We start from the raw sequence: 15,338 nt of genomic DNA, 5'->3' as shown, positions 1-15,338 counted from the left end.
CCCGCAGCTAACCCTGCTGCCTGCCTGTGTCCTCCTCGCTCGAGGGCTCAGTACGTCCTGTCACAATAGAATAGGATATAATTGACCATATAATGAATACTCTCAAAACAACTCATTCCCCTCGGAATAAGCATCCGTTATTCACAAATGGTTATAAAACGCCCATCCATTAATTTGAGATTAAATTCTATCATTTCTTTACAATCTCAATGCCCTCTAACTCATAACCACTCAATCGATTCTTAAATCGATTCCTTAACCATTCCAAGACCTCGCTTAATCTAAGCCTTCACAAAGACCGTTCGATAACTTAACAAATTTTTTTAATTCACTTCCTTCAACAAAATTTTCCACCAAATTATAATATAATTCCTTTCCAAAATTTCCAAATTCATTCTTAACCTTCCTTACTTCCACTCACAATTCCATCTCTAAATTTCAACTCCTCTCTAAATTTTCTTTTCCAAAACACAATCTCCACTCCAAACTCCTCCACAAAATAGAACAATTCCATAATAACCTTAATAGTAAATTAACAAGAGATTTACCCATAAAATTTATAATCCATACTATCCAAAATAACAATAACTACACCAAAATTCCAAAAAAAACTCAAACCAAACAATCCTCAAGTTTAACACAAAACTCAAAGGTGAAATCCAATTCCGGTCAACCTATTTAGCTCAAAATCATCTCCACAACACACCCAACAATTCTATACCTGCAACAACAACCAAAACAAGCAGAAAAAGCCGGAATTTCAAACCCAAACTCAAGAACTCGGATGCAACTGTTCATGCTACTGTTCACGTCCCCAATCACCTTGAATTCTTCCTCCACAGCTCAAAACAAGCTGCAACAAGGTTAGCAACATGTTCAGCAACTCACCAACAACCAAAACCCAAGGAAAATCGGCCGGAAACCGCCGGAAAACCGAGATCGGAGCCAAACTCCGGTTTTCCCCTTTCTGCAAATTCTCTTCAAAACTCAAAAACTAATGATACCCAAGGTGAAAAACTTACATATCTAGGTAAAGGAGGGAGGGAGGATCATGCCATGGTGAGCGGTGCACACGGAGGTGGCCGGACGACGTCAATTTTTGGTGGAAGAGAGCCGGCGGCGAAAGGAAAAGAAAAGGGAGGGGGAGAACTCGGGCTTGTCCCGTTTTTCTCAATCTGTCACTTTCTCTTTCTCTCTCTTCCCTAAAAGGAAACCTACTTAAATAAAACCCAAGCTAAAAATAGTAACTCGTATTTTAAGTCACAACTTTCCCGTAAAAAATCCGATTTAAACAAACTTCGTGTCCACGAACTCAATTTTTCGTATTCTACGACAATCTCAAATAAATTTCCTAATTTACCGGACTACAAAAAAAGTCACTCCTTGGTCAACCACGGTAAAAAGTAACTAGTAGGTACGGGGCATTACAATCTCCCCTCCTTATAAAAATTTCGTCCTCGAAATTGTACCTGTCAAGGAAAAAGATGTGGATACTGTTGCCTCATTTGATCCTCTGGTTCCCAAGTAGCTTCTTCAACCAAGTGATTCCTCCATAATACGTTAACCAAAGGTATAACCTTACTTCGGAGCACTTGCTCACGACGATCAAGGATCTGTACTGGTTCTTCTTCATATGTTAAATCTTCTGTAAGTGTAATGGGTTGATCTGGTAACACATGTGAAGGATCAGTGATGTACTTGCGAAGCATGGAGACGTGGAATACATCATGTACTTGAGATAGTTGTGGAGGTAAAGCCAAGCGGTAAGCGACAAGACCAATTCGTTCCACAATCTCATAGGGACCCATATACCTTGGACTTAGTTTCCCTCGTTTACCAAACCTTACCACACCCTTCCAAGGAGATAACTTCAGAAATACCCAATCACCAACTTGAAATTCAAGATGCTTCCTATGTTTATCTGCGTAGCTCTTCTGTCTGCTTTGGGCCGTCTTAAGTCTCTCTCTGATCACCTTAACTTTATCTGTTGTGATTTCAATAATCTCAGGACCAATAAGTTGTCTTTCTCCCACTTCATCCCAACACAAGGGGTCCTACACTGTTTCCCATACAAAGCTTCGTAGGGGGCCATACCAATACTCGAATGGTAACTGTTGTTATATGCAAACTCCATCAAAGCCAAGTGCTTATCCCAACTTCCTTTAAATTGTAGAGAACAAGCCCTCAACATGTCTTCCAAAGTCTGTATAGTCCGCTCAGATTGTCCATCAGTTTGAGGATGGAAAGCAGTGCTAAATTGTAATTCTGTTCCCATAAATTTGTGAACCTTCCTCCAAAACTTTGATGTGAATCGAGCATCACGATCAGAAACAATGGACTCGGGAACACCATGAAGCTTTACAATTTCGTCCACATACAACTTTGCCAATTTATCCAAACTAAAGGTTTCCTTAACCGCCAGAAAATGAGCTGATTTGGTGAGTCGATCTACAATCACCCAAATACCATCATTACCATCCTGCGTACGAGGTAACTTGTAAATAAAATCCATGGTGATATGATCCCATTTCCATTCCGGAATTGGCAAAGGTTGCAACAACCCCGACGGTTTTTGCCTTTCCGCTTTCACTTGCTGGCACACAAGGCATTTACTCACAAAAGCTGCAATTTCTCTTTTCATGTTTGGCCACCAATAGTACTCCTTGAGAGTCCGATACATTTTTGTACCACCAGGATGCAGGGCATACGCGGAGTTATGAGCTTCATCAAGTATTTCTCGTTTAAGTGCTTCAACGTTAGGAACACAAAGTCTCTTCCCAAACATCAATGTCCCATCTCTTCGAATAGAAAACTCAAGTTGCCAACCACCACGAACACCTTCTTTAATCCCTTCAATTCTTGGATCAAGAGGCTGGGCTTCCCGTATTTTATCAATGAATGCTGGTCTCACATGAAAACTAGCCACCAGAGTACCAACCTCATCAACCGATAACTCAACCCCCGTAGATCTCAACTCTGCCAATAGGGGTACACGAGTGGCCCTTAAATAAGACAAGGTCACGGATGGGTTCCTACTAAGTGCATCCGCCACCACATTCGCTTTACCGGGGTAGTACTCAATGGTACAATCATAATCTTCAATCAATTCCATCCATCTTCGTTGTCTTAAATTTAAATTCGGTTGTGTAAACACGTACTTGAGACTTTTATGGTCAGTGAAGATTTGACATCTGGCTCCATACAGATAATGCCTCCACAACTTAAGAGCAAGTACAATAGCTGCCATCTCTAGGTCATGTGTGGGATAATTCAACTCATGTGGCTTCAACTGTCTAGAAGCATAAGCAATCACATTACCATGCTGCATTAATACACAGCCTAAGCCTTGTCTAGAGGCATCGCTGTAAATTACATACTCCCCACTATTATCAGGCAAGGATAGAATTGGAGCACTAGTCAGCCGACTCTTAAGTTCTTGGAAGCTCTGCTCACAATTTTCAGACCAAACAAATCTGACACCTTTTCTCGTTAACTTAGTAAGAGGAGCGGCAATTCTAGAAAAGTTTTGCACAAAACGTCGATAGTAACCAGCAAGACCCAAGAAACTACGAATTCCCGTTACATTGGTAGGTCTTTCCCAATTCAACACGGCTTCTACTTTTTGGGGATCCACACTAACACCACCAGCTGTAATGACGTGACCCAAGAATGTCACTTGGTCAAGCCAAAACTCACACTTACTGAATTTAGCATACAATTGGTGTAGCCGTAGAGTCTCCAACACAATATTCAAGTGCTTAACATGTAACTCCTCACTCTTAGAATAAACCAATATGTCGTCAATGAACACAATCACAAAGCGGTCAAGATACGGGCGAAACACCCTGTTCATGAGATCCATGAAAGCAGCGGGTGCATTAGTCAACCCAAAAGGCATAACAAGGAACTCATAATGACCATAACGTGATCGAAAAGCAGTTTTGGCTACATCCTCCTCTTTAATCCTTAACTGATGATAACCAGATCTCAAATCAATCTTTGAGAAAACTTTAGCACCCCTCAACTGGTCAAACAAATCATCAATGCGGGGCAAGGGATATTTATTCCTTATAGTCACCCTGTTTAGTTTCCGGTAATCAATACAAAGCCTCAAAGTACCATCTTTCTTCTTCACAAACAACACAGGTGCGCCCCAGGGAGATACACTAGGTCGTATAAATCCCTTATCCGTTAACTCCTGCAACTGTACATACAACTCCTTCAGTTCCGCCGGTGCCATTCTATAAGGTGCTTGAGAGATGGGTGTTGTACCTGGAAGTAAATCAATGGTAAAGTCTATCTCTCGCACCGGGGGCAATCCAGGCAATTCTTCTGGAAATACATCTGGATAGTCACCAACAACAGGAATTTGGCTAAGATCCATAACTTCGGTATTTGAATTCACCACATGTGCCAAATAAGCTTGGCAACCCTTACTCAACATCTTCTTAACAGTTAAAGCTGAGATCATGCAAGATGGGAGAACCTCCCGTTCACCATAAAAGGTGACAACTGGCTTACCCGGACTCCGAAATAATACAGTACTACAAAAGCAATCCACTAAGGCATGATGCATCCGAAGGAAATCCATCCCTAGGATTACATCAAACTCCACTAACTCAAATGGAATCAAGTCCGCCTCTAAGCAAACTCCTTCTACAAACACTCCACAAAAACGATGTACCCACTCAATTCTATGTCTTTCCCCCGATGGTAGAACAACATGCCACTCTCCGAGTAGGAGAGATGGGGGCACATTAGCAAAGAAAGAAAACCTCTTAGACATAAAGGAGTGAGAGGCTCCCGGATCAATCAAAATGAAAGCTGGTTGGCCAAAAACAATTAACATACCCATAATGACGTTCGGTGCAGTGCGACCCTCCTGCTGGGTCATAGCATGAAGACGGGCCTGGGTCACTGGACGCTCTCTCTGTCCACGACCCGGCTGAGTGCTGCTCCTGCCTGACAAACTGCCATGAGAACCCGAACTAGTAGCACCCACAGAGGTCTGACCCATACTCTGACTAGTAGTAGTGAAGACTCCCTGGGTCAGCTGAGGGCATTCCCTCCTGTAGTGACCCCACTGGCCACACTGGTAACAAGTCCCCACACCTGCCTGACATGGACCTGCATGGTGTCTACCACAAGTAGCACACTGGGGATAGTCTCTCGGAATCGCCTGTCTACCAAAGCCTCCACTGGAACTAGCAGTGCCACCCCTGGACTGTCTCCTACCTGTCTGCCCAGGCCTCCTGAAGCGTCCCCTGAAACGCTGACGAGAGCTAGAATCTGAACTGCTCGGTCTACTGCCTGACGACGATGCAGAACCCGAACTAGAGGCAATTCTCTTAGATGGCCCCTGACTGGGACCGCCAATCTCCAAAGGTCGGGAACCGTCCAGATATCTAGCCTCACACCTCATAGCAGCCTCCACAGCTAACTTAAAAGTCGGATAATCATGAGGCGCCAACCAATCTCGATATACAGGTAGAAGGCCATTGATAAACTGCTCAACCTTCAACTTTTCTGTCGCCACCAACTCAGGGGCAAACCGAGACAAAGCAATGAAACGCTCCTCATACTGTAACACAGTCATCTCCTCAGTCAGCTTCAACTGCATGAACTCAAATCGGAGACGGTGCTGGGATGCCTGATTATAGTACCGATTTGAGAACTTCGTTTTGAACTCTTCCCAAGTCATGGTAGTTGGGTCAAAACCCATATTCCTGGTACCCTGCCACCAAAGCCATGCATCCCCGTCTAGGAGGTCAATAGCCAAAGGAACCCTCCTAGCAGCTGGACAACCCAAGGACTCAAATACTCTCTCCATGCGGGTAATCCAGTCTCCTGCTACGGACTCCGTAGGAGCACTAGAGAAAGTATACGCCCCATGGCGTCTGGCACGCTCCACAGTATAGTCAGTCCTAGGATTGGGGAGAGCCGCTGCAAAACGCTCAAACAACCGCTCCACGGTCCGTAACAACCCACGAGGAACATGCTCATCATCACCCTCACTAGCGGGTGAATGGTTCCTGCCAGCACGAGATCTGCGTCCGGGTCTCATTCCACCTGAAATTCCCATAACTGAGTTACACCAAGATATTTATACCAACAACAACTATCTTACATACTTGATTGGTACGTCAGCACCGAAGAGTATATGATGGGGAACCGCTGCAGTCGGGCCATCACTCGGGAGGTACTGAATACTATCAAGCATGTAAGACAACTATAAGAAGATATCGGCCACAGAATTTAATAACCTAGTGCTCTGATACCAACTGACAGGACCCGACCCAGGAATCCCCCAATTACCTGGATACGAGCCTGCGGGGCCCACATTAAGTGAAATCCTACCGAAAATTCGGCAGAACCTCCCCTAAATATGGGCTACCCAAAATTTCACAAACCTGGACATGCTTTCAACTGTAACTTCTACTCAACCTACTATATCAAATTTACAATCCAAGCACATATATTACATCCGGAAAGTTCAAATCCCAACATAATCCTCCCGAAGCAACAACAAACCAAACAACAACATCCATCAAACTTAAAAGAAAAGTTTATCAGAGCAACACTAAACTAAGCCGATATCATACAAGGTAGGTTAAGTAATAACCTACGGACAAAAACGGAAGCGCTGATTTCCAAAGTCCTTGAGCCTGGACGCAATCTCTGCTAATCTGAAATCTGGGCATTTGAAAACGAAGGGCCCAGGGGAAAACATATAAAATCCATTAGAGTGAGTGGACAAAACCGAAACGAGAATCAAAACAATTTATGGTATGCTTCCCCATTTCCCTTTTTAACAAAACCATCATGCAGCGATACTTCATGAAAATTTCCAACTCAATCCTTTTTCCAAGAAACTCATTTGATTACTAGGAAGGACTGCTTCCTAGGCATCTCATGCCATCAGGGAGGGACTGCCACCCGATGACGCATCGGAAGGGACTGCCAACCGGATAGGAGGCGGTGATTAGTTGGGACTGCCAACTAGCCACAGGTAGTAGACGGGACTGCCGTCTAACTACATCAAGTCATCTGGAAGGGACTGCCAACCAGATGACACTTCGGATGGGACTGCCAACCGAGCTGTAGTCTGGAAGGGACTGCCAACCAAACTATTACCTAGCAGGGTCTGCCAACTAGGTAAGATACGCATGCGCCAAACTGGCCTCCTTGTCAACTGTTTCCTTTTTAATCCTTTTCTTTCCATAAAATCACATTTACTCGAATAACAATCCATTTCAAAATTTAATACCATGCTGCATGCATTATTTAAATAAAAATAAAGGTCCACTCACAAGTGAATCCCGCAGCTAACCCTGCTGCCTGCCTGTGTCCTCCTCGCTCGAGGGCTCAGTACGTCCTGTCACAATAGAATAGGATATAATTGACCATATAATGAATACTCTCAAAACAACTCATTCCCCTCGGAATAAGCATCCGTTATTCACAAATGGTTATAAAACGCCCATCCATTAATTTGAGATTAAATTCTATCATTTCTTTACAATCTCAATGCCCTCTAACTCATAACCACTCAATCGATTCTTAAATCGATTCCTTAACCATTCCAAGACCTCGCTTAATCTAAGCCTTCACAAAGACCGTTCGATAACTTAACAAATTTTTTTAATTCACTTCCTTCAACAAAATTTTCCACCAAATTATAATATAATTCCTTTCCAAAATTTCCAAATTCATTCTTAACCTTCCTTACTTCCACTCACAATTCCATCTCTAAATTTCAACTCCTCTCTAAATTTTCTTTTCCAAAACACAATCTCCACTCCAAACTCCTCCACAAAATAGAACAATTCCATAATAACCTTAATAGTAAATTAACAAGAGATTTACCCATAAAATTTATAATCCATACTATCCAAAATAACAATAACTACACCAAAATTCCAAAAAAAAACTCAAACCAAACAATCCTCAAGTTTAACACAAAACTCAAAGGTGAAATCCAATTCCGGTCAACCTATTTAGCTCAAAATCATCTCCACAACACACCCAACAATTCTATACCTGCAACAACAACCAAAACAAGCAGAAAAAGCCGGAATTTCAAACCCAAACTCAAGAACTCGGATGCAACTGTTCATGCTACTGTTCACGTCCCCAATCACCTTGAATTCTTCCTCCACAGCTCAAAACAAGCTGCAACAAGGTTAGCAACATGTTCAGCAACTCACCAACAACCAAAACCCAAGGAAAATCGGCCGGAAACCGCCGGAAAACCGAGATCGGAGCCAAACTCCGGTTTTCCCCTTTCTGCAAATTCTCTTCAAAACTCAAAAACTAATGATACCCAAGGTGAAAAACTTACATATCTAGGTAAAGGAGGGAGGGAGGATCATGCCATGGTGAGCGGTGCACACGGAGGTGGCCGGACGACGTCAATTTTTGGTGGAAGAGAGCCGGCGGCGAAAGGAAAAGAAAAGGGAGGGGGAGAACTCGGGCTTGTCCCGTTTTTCTCAATCTGTCACTTTCTCTTTCTCTCTCTTCCCTAAAAGGAAACCTACTTAAATAAAACCCAAGCTAAAAATAGTAACTCGTATTTTAAGTCACAACTTTCCCGTAAAAAATCCGATTTAAACAAACTTCGTGTCCACGAACTCAATTTTTCGTATTCTACGACAATCTCAAATAAATTTCCTAATTTACCGGACTACAAAAAAAAGTCACTTCTTGGTCAACCACGGTAAAAAGTAACTAGTAGGTACGGGGCATTACACCTAGAGGGCTTTTGGCGGGCTGGGCCTATGGGTCGGGCCGGGTTTTTGCGGGCTTTTGACTAGCCAGCCCACTACCCACCAAGGCAGGCTTTTTGACCGGCCCGGCTGGGCTTTTGGCCCTCAGAGCCGGCGGGCCTTCATCGGCCCACTTGATCCGCGGGCTTTTTGATGAGGCCTACATAAAAATGTATATGTTCGAAAATGACCCATCTATGAGGTGTATCTATACTATTATTAACAAAAGAGGCATTGTTAGCCAAAATTTAAAATTTTGACAGAATTGACCCTAGAATATCAATAAACTTTGAGAATTAATTAAATCACAAGGATAATTAAGACATTTATAAAATGTATTTTTATTAAAAAAAAATACCCACAACCCACAGTTCTCTCTCCCATTTTCTTTTCTCTGCAATTACCAACTCTTTTCTTTTTATTTTGTGAAAAATAAAAAAAAAACTTGTACATGTAGAGTATGTGTGGAGAAATGCTAGTATATATTACAATAACCTACAAGGCTACAAATAACAAAAATAAAAAATAAATATCCATGTCTACCCAAGAAAGGTTCGACTTCTTCAGATGTATTCAAGTAAAACATCATCTAAGAAGTTACATACCTACAAACTGATATGCAAAACGATGTAAAACCACACCAAAAGAAAACAATGCAGTCTAGTCTATGAAGATACACATATTGTCAAATGACGACAAGTTCCACTTAAATTGGCATAACCTACATTCCCAAACTTGAATCCTTTTTTATTGAGTGTTTTTTTTTTTTTTTGTCTGACCTCTTTCATTATGTTGCCATTAAGAAAATCATAGTCCCTTTCATAAAAAAGAAAGAAAGAGAAAATCATAGTTGCGGGAGAAAAAAAACAAAAGTACTCATTAGTTTATTCAACTACAATATGACAATTGAAGTAAATTTCCACTATAATTTGACACTGGTCGCAATTGCCGCATCTTGTTATTGAGTGTCTTCGTCAAGAATTTGTTCATATTATATGGGTTGAGGATATTTGGGAAAAAAATAAAGGAGCTGTAGTTAGCATATTGAATAATTGAAAAGGTAAGTTGCAAGTCTTATAAGTATGTAGCAGTGGGACGTGATCGATAAAAGAGTACTTTTTTGGTAGTAGTACAGAGTCAGTGTGCATGTGTGGAAGAGAGAGATGGAGAAGAAGGCAACGGGGCTCTAATGATGTTGAGACTTGAGACACATATAGCGAGACATATTTTTTCTTTTTTCGAAAAAAAAAAAAAAACCTATGGATTGATGTCTATCTGTTTTGGGGGCAAATCCGAAAAATCACTGCTTTACTATTCATTCAACAGTACCAAAGACATTTTACTTTAGTATATTCATTCAACAGTACCAAAGACAATGCTGCGGGAATTGGATTTGTTAGTTGTTAACAATTTTTTATGTAGTGCTTAGTCGTTAAACAATTCTTTTTGTAATTCTGATAAAAAATGTAATAGATCATAGTTACATAAGTTTGAGAAGTACAATTTTAGAAACAAAGTTTCTATAGTGCAAGTTTTAATAAGCTGTTTGAACAGATTACACATTTGCGAGAACTACAATTACAGAAATATGATTAATGAAACTGTTCCATTTTTAAGATTTAAAAAAATAAAATCTACTTTAGGTATCATTTGTAGAAATTTACAAATACAAAACAGAATTGTTCTCTCACAAAAAAAAATAATAAATAAAATAAATTTTTTTAAAAAAATGAAAAGAGATGGCAAAATTGAAAAAAAAAAAAAAAAGACAAATTGTAATTTTAGTTAAACATTGGGGGCAAAACCATCATTCCACTGTTATAAACAGTGATAAATAGTGATGAACAGTGGATCCATCTTTAGTATAATGTATAACTAGATATAGTTTCCCACGCTTTGCTGCTGGTAGTGTAACTACTTTTTCAAAACAGGCCAAGTATGAAACAAACAAACAACAAAAATGAAATGAAGTTCACAGTTTCAGAACAGTAAGAATCCAAATAGCGAAACCAATTCAAAACAAAATTGAAAAGAAATGAAACCAAAATAAAAAAGGAATACAGGCTGAGTTGCAATGTTCTCTAGTCCAAACTGTAGGATAGACTTCAGAATAAAAAAATCCTCACAATTTACCCAAAAATAAAAACTACTTGTAGGACTTCTATTGGCTATACAACAGGGACTAACTAATGTTGACATTGAAACTGATTGTGCTACTGTTGTTACCGCACTTAATGGTGAGATGGAGGATCTTTCAGAGATTGGCAGTATTGTAGAGGACTGTAAGGCTTATTTACAGGCTTTATCGCCTTTTCATTTACAGTCCATTTACCGTGAAGCAAATGGTGTAGCCCATAGATTGGCGCACCTTGCTAGTTTATCTGTTCTAGATGAGTATTGGTTAGATGAGGCACCTGTTATTATTCAGGATGTACTCTATGAGGATTCTTGTACTAGTGCTCGAGGTGAAGGTTATATGTCCCCCTCGGTGTACAATCATCCTTCTGTTATCAATAATATTCGGGCGTGGGGCTGAGCCTCCCAGTAAGGCTGGGTTCCAAACCCCTTCAAAAAAAAAAAAAAAAAACTACTTGTAGGATAGAATTATCTTATGGTACATAAACAGCTACATAGTTAATTTTTGGAGTTAATACACACTATCAAAGCCGAAGGCCCTAAAAGGAAATTTGTAGCTTCATACTGCATTATTTGATTCCTAGAAAGAGAAAGGAAAATGAGAATGAAACCCAGATAGGACCCTAAATGGAATAAAGATAGGACTCAATTTAAATACTTGTGTAACCGTAATCAAATGATTTCTTTATTTGGTAGGTGATGAGGATCATTGTCTGATACACTTTTAGATGGTTTAAATTTCCTCTAAGATTCTTAATCATAGTATTGTTCATTGTTGTGATTAAGACAGAAAAGCGAGATTGCAGGAGACGAATGTTCAGACTCTTGCTATCTATACAGTCAAACTGAATTACAGGCGACTTCGTTAATGCCTAATTCTCCACTCCTTAACAAAATGGTAACAAAGACCACAAACACCCTCTTTCAAAAGAAAAATATCTAGGTTTTACTTCGTGCTTGCAAATACACTAATTTTAATTGGTTCTGTAAAAACTCGTGTGCAAACAATTGCAGGGGCAGTTAGAGACTGGTTCTATGACCGAACTCCATTCCAAAAGATAAACTGTCCTTACTCTTGCATTCCTACTTGCCATGCTCCGAACACCGAAAGCGTGCAAATATGTAACCCCTATAATAACAATTTGAAACCTCAGAAAATCATTTACAGTTACCACCTAAATCCGTCCCTTTTTTTCTCAAGAAAAAAAGTGATTAAACGGCAATAATAAAGAATATAATGGTGAAGAAACTAAGCAGTTTTGTCTGCTATTAGTCTAATTAGCCTAATTTAAATACTATGAAACTTTGTCATTTATAGAATTAATTCTAATACATTTTTGCTTCCAGCTATGCATTCTAATAGCTTAATTCGGATTGCATAGCGATCAAAAAGCTTACATAGCAGACAATATGATAATCAGAATAGCTTTTATTTTGTTTAATGATTGAAAACCTTCCAACTTTGAACTATTTACAACTTCCGATCCAAGATTTTTGTGGTTTAAAAAAAAAAATCAAAATAAAACTGAAATTGTTTGGAACAAACTAATCTAATTGTCCAAAAATTTGATGCCAATCAAGTACATTAGATAACAGACACCAGAATGACTTTCATTTGATTTAATAATTAAAAAGGTTCCAACTTTCAATTGTTAGCACAGTATAAAACTATTAATAGGTAGATGCTAGGCTACCAACTAAAAACACGAACAACACTAAAAGAAACTATGAACAAATTTCACATAATCACATGCAATAAGACAAAACCCAAAAAAAATAAAAGAACCACCCACTGAAATTGACCAAATCCCATAGATTAGACCAATTCTGATAAGAAGCATGACCTACATTTACATCGAAAACAGAAATTAAGCGAATACAAAACCAAATAGTTTGTGCTCGGATTGATCCAAAAATAAAAGATTGATCCAAATAGTATGCACATGGCAAAAAGGTATCAGCAAATAGTAATATCATTAAGTCTGTAAGCACTGTTTTATACATTCCTACTGGTTTAGCTACTGTTACCTTTTCTGCTATCAACTGATGTGCTCTTTTCTAAGTTCTAAGATTCTTCTCGAACTGTATTAGCTGCTTCTTTTGGTATGCTTATGGAAATCCCTGCAGTATATCATATCTAGAGGTTAAATCCATGTCAAATCTAACTTGAACACAAATTTGCTGTAAACAGAAGTGAAAGCAAAAAAAAAAAAAAAACAAATGTTTGAAAGTCAAATTGAGCAAACACTGATTAGTTCTAATAGTAGCTGCACATATTTTCAGCTACCAACCTCTATTACATATATAGCCAAATAGCCAAGATCCAAAACCCAGCAGAAAGAAAGAAAGGAACCCAGAAAATCATTCTTACCTACCACCCAAATTCACCCCCTTCCTCCCCATATCAAAACCCAATAAGCTGATAAGAAAATCTTTGCTTTTACCTTACATCTCTTATAAACTGAATCACATCAAATTCCAAATTCAGCAACCCAATAAACACCGGTAAATAAACATGAGTAATCAGATATGGTAAATAGTATTTCAAATAAGCAAAAGCTGGCAACTTGTTTTAACTGACACATACTGGGCAACAATTCATAGAAAAAAAAATACCTGGGATGATCAATTTACTCGATTTCCCTTTTCTTCTTCCTCTTCTTGTTCTTCTTCTTTTCTTTTCTTTGTTTCAACAAAATCCCAAACAGAAAAAGGTTTGATGAGCTCTCATCAAACATAAAGCCAACCTCTATCAAGCCTTTATCCAGGGCTAAAATTCATCTCTAACAGCGAATAATTAGTAGCCATGAATCTGAACAAAAAAACAGAGCATTCACAATCCAAATTTTCATCTACAAAACTGATTTCAACTTATATAACATTCGCAGAATATCATGTAGTGTACCTGTAAATAAATAAATACTTTGTTATAATAACAATCATATAATTAATAACATATACTGTTTCAATCAAAACCGAAATTACCTGAACTTACCCCAAAAACTAAGTATCGATCACAACCCTATACCCAAATCCCTCATCTCCTCACAGCAAAACCGAACAATACCCCTACAAAATCGAAACCCAATTCAATTTAAAACCAACCACAGCAAAAAAAAAACCCCAATCAAAACTATAAACCAAAGACACAAACCAAAAACCAACCCAAAAGGTAGACGGTAGAGCTATCCAAGAAGCAGATCTTCTTCCTCCTCACAGCAAAACGGAATCACCACTCTCTCTAGCTCACTTTCGCTATCTCCCTCTCTCTATGTTTCGACTGTGCTTTCTCTCTCTCTTTCGCTCTCTCTCTCTTTGCGGAAAGCTAAGAAAACACTAAGGTTTCGATCCTTCTTGACCTGTCTGGCTCTTTCGATCCTTCTTGATCGCTCTCTTCGTGGAGCAAGCAAACAGAGCCACGTGGAAACCAACCAGAATGCAAAAAGCAATGGCAAACTGTAATTGAGAACAAAACAAAAGGCAAAAGCGTCGTTTTACTATTCACTCAATTGAACAGGGCTTTATGCTTTAGATGTATGTATAATCTATACGAGAAGAGAGTTTGTCAGCCAAAACAGAATTTTTTTATCAAAATATCCCTCAAATATTAAAAAACATTTGAACTGAAATATTTGAGAAAGACAAAATGGCCAATTCACAAATAAAAGAAAAACAAAAGAAATTTAAAAAAAATAAAAAATAAAAAATAAAATATGTGCAGCAATTTTCTCCACATTCTGTGGAATAACTTCCCACATAATTATCCACACCCATAGGGTGTGTTTGGTGTCTAGTATAATATAATATAATGAGGTTTAAATGACAATTTAAGAGCTATGAATAAAAGCACTATTTGCTGTTATTTCTCTAGCATGCATTCTCTTGCATGTTGATTTTTTATTTTGCAAATTATGAGCTTGTAATTGGCTTTACTGGGTAGTTCCCCCTTGATCATCATTATTTGTTTATGCTTTGATTGTAGTAAATGATAAATCTTCTATTGATTTTTTTGGACGGTTGAGACATTATGGGAAAATTAATTATGGAGGTGTAAAAAACATATTGGTTATTTATTAAAGTAAGCTGGAGGTTTATTAAGTGGGGAGATCCAAATGTCAATTTTGGATGAATGAGTAGAAGCTCTCAAACAAATATAGACGAGAACAAAGAAGAAGAAGAAAATTTCAAAGTTTTTTTTTTATCACATCAACAGCTCATAATTACAACAATTAGTCTTCGTGAGTTCGATCTCTTACTTATGAAAGAGAGACTTATGTCGCTATACCAAATGATAATAGGCGAATTTCAAAGCTTTTGAAAGGTAACCACAAAATTCTAAAATTAAAAAATATATTTTCATATTTTACCGACAATTAATGTAAAATTAATTAAAAATATTTGGTTTATGCAAAATTTTGAGTTACAATATCACATTGA

The 15,338-nt window shown here is 38.7% G+C and overlaps 3 long non-coding RNA genes across 3 annotated transcripts; all 3 read right to left on the bottom strand.

Moving 5' to 3' along the window:
* LOC121051014 lies at positions 1-1,111 on the bottom strand. Its single transcript, XR_005804802.1, has 3 exons — positions 1,023-1,111; positions 722-853; positions 1-57 (listed from the first exon to the last, which is right to left on the bottom strand). It is a non-coding gene; the product is annotated as an uncharacterized LOC121051014 (long non-coding RNA).
* A 6,207-nt stretch (positions 1,112-7,318) lies between these two features.
* Positions 7,319-8,430, bottom strand: LOC121050940. The gene is made up of 3 exons (XR_005804471.1): positions 8,342-8,430; positions 8,041-8,172; positions 7,319-7,375 (listed from the first exon to the last, which is right to left on the bottom strand). It is a non-coding gene; the product is annotated as an uncharacterized LOC121050940 (long non-coding RNA).
* A 4,002-nt stretch (positions 8,431-12,432) lies between these two features.
* LOC112171957 lies at positions 12,433-14,210 on the bottom strand. Its single transcript, XR_002925200.2, has 4 exons — positions 14,067-14,210; positions 13,897-13,970; positions 13,518-13,713; positions 12,433-13,022 (listed from the first exon to the last, which is right to left on the bottom strand). It is a non-coding gene; the product is annotated as an uncharacterized LOC112171957 (long non-coding RNA).
* Between the last annotated feature and the right edge of the window lie 1,128 nt (positions 14,211-15,338).

This window comes from Rosa chinensis, chromosome 1, assembly GCF_002994745.2.
Source record: "Rosa chinensis cultivar Old Blush chromosome 1, RchiOBHm-V2, whole genome shotgun sequence".
Classification (NCBI taxonomy): domain Eukaryota; kingdom Viridiplantae; phylum Streptophyta; class Magnoliopsida; order Rosales; family Rosaceae; genus Rosa; species Rosa chinensis.
Note: the sequence above shows the minus strand (reverse complement) of the source record. Positions and strands in the feature narration are given on the sequence as shown.